We start from the raw sequence: 2,321 nt of genomic DNA on the forward strand, positions 1-2,321 counted from the left end.
ATCAAGCACAGAAAGATAAATATTGAATGTTTTTACTCATGTGGGACCTAAAAACGTTGAGCTCATAAAAGTATTAGAAGAGTAGAATTGCGGTTGTTAGAGGTTAGGAAGGGTAGGCAGGAGGAAAGGATAGGGAGAGGTTGATCGATGGATACAAAATTTCAGCTAGATAGGAGGAATACATTCTAGTATTCTATAGCACTATAGAGTGACTGTAGTTAAGAATAATTTTTTAAGTTAAAAAATTAGTACATCTGGGGAATATTTTGCTTCACATAGACTAGATTATTTAATTAAAATTTATTTGTTTATTGATTCTATTACACCTAAAATTATGTATGTATGAAAAGGGATGCTAGAATTTTAGTAAAAACACAAGGACTTATAGTAAAAGCTAATCTTTTATATAACTTTTGGGACCATCTTGAACTCTATTGAAGTGTTATGTCCTTCAATCATTCTAAATTTCATAAAGATTGTCAGTTTTTCTGCCAGGTGTGGTGGCTCAGCCTGTAATCCCAGCACTTTGGGAGGCTGAAGTGGGAGCATTGCTTGAACCCAGGGTTTTAGACCAGCCTGGGCAATATGACAAGACCTCATCTCTACAAAAAATTAAAGAAAAAATTAGCTGGGTATGGTGGCATGTGCCTGTGGTCCAAGCTACTTGGGAGGCTAAGGTGAGAGGGTGGCTTGAACACCAGAGGTTGAGACTGCAGTGGGCAATGTTTGTGCCACTGCACTTCAGCCTGGGTAACAGAGTGAGACCCCATCTCAAAAAAAATAATGTCGGTTTTTCTAGGTCTGTTATATTTATGTAATACGCATTGCATTTTTCTTTTATTTTTTAATTATACAAATAATACAAGCTGATAGATTTTTAAAAGATCTTTCAGTCTATATGACACACAGGTATAATCTTTCGCCATCATACTCTCCTCTTCAAAGGAGCTACTTTGCCATTTTACTATGCAAGTTCTTCCATAAAGTTCATGCATTTTTGAGCAAGAATCTACTATATTATTTATAAGCAATAAAAAATTCATCCATTACATTTTGAGGCCTCAGCATAATTTTCAATTGCTCAGAAACTAAAAAACTCAAAAACATTTTGATGTTACTTTATTTTATTTACATCTCATTTACTTTATTTTATTTACATCTCATTTACTTATCTCTTAGATATAACCTTTTAAAAATGTAGTCAATTCCCAAACTTTTATGTCATTCCTCAAAAGCATCAACCCTCTCAAGACAATGAATATTACATACCGTACTGAACAGTCTTTCAATTTCAGCAAGTAGAACACAAAATGGTGGGCCTACATGTTTAGTTGGATCATAAGAAAGAACATACATGAGGTTCTGAAACCCTTTACCCAGGTTGGACGACATTATAACTGCGTAGCATTTGTGATCACCTGGATTAATAGCAACTAATGCTCTTCTATCCTAAATCCTGTCAAATTTGCCAATATTTGCTCTAGGAGGATAAAAAATACAGCAACAGTACAATGAAATGTTGCCCCAAAGAACTCTTAAACACTTTGGCTCCAGGAATTTTGGTGATTGGCTCTTCTGAGTAAGAAAGATTCTGCTCTTTAAAAAAACCTCAAAAAAAAAAAAATCTCATATCCCAAGTTCAATGATTTCCACACCAAGTACACTGTGTCCCCAGTCTGCAAAATATTTCATCTCAACTGCTTTTCCACACAGAGGAAAAAATACCCTCACTCCACTCTTGCCTTTAGGAAAAGTATCCAAATGCTGCTTTAATAGTTGATGTCCTTGTTTTTGATGAAAACCAATATTTCAGTTCACCCACTTGTCTTGCCATTCTTGCAGAGTTAGTACTTGTTTTTTTTGCACCTCAGTATCTGGGTACTATTCAATATCAAGTGAAGTTCTTGTACCATCCATAGTTTTGTAGACACTTGTCTCACAATCATATATCTTCAATGCCTTTATGGGTTTATTATAAAGGATGCTGCAAAGGATAAAGATGAAGAGATATGTAGAGTGAGGTAGGCATGCCATGCTCCAGGAACCTCCAAATGTTCAGCTACCAGGAAGCTCTCTGATATGTTTAGGCTATGTCTCCATCCAAATCTCATCTCGAATTGTAGTTCCCATAATCCTCATGTGTGGTGAGAGAGACTCAGTGGGAGGTAATTGAATCATGGGGGCGGTTAACCCCATCCTGTTCTTGTGATAGTGAATGAGTTTTCACAAGATCTGATGGTTTTATAAGGGACTTTTCACCCTTTGCTCAGCACTTCTCTCTCCTGCCACCCTGTGAAGAAGGATGTGTTTCCACCATGATT

The 2,321-nt window shown here is 36.3% G+C and overlaps 1 pseudogene; it reads right to left on the bottom strand.

Moving 5' to 3' along the window:
- Window positions 1-1,164: 1,164 nt before the first annotated feature.
- LOC101000965 lies at window positions 1,165-1,917 on the bottom strand (annotated as a pseudogene).
- Between the last annotated feature and the right edge of the window lie 404 nt (window positions 1,918-2,321).

The sequence above is a fragment of the Papio anubis genome, chromosome X (genome assembly GCF_008728515.1).
Source record: "Papio anubis isolate 15944 chromosome X, Panubis1.0, whole genome shotgun sequence".
Lineage (NCBI taxonomy): Eukaryota > Metazoa > Chordata > Mammalia > Primates > Cercopithecidae > Papio > Papio anubis.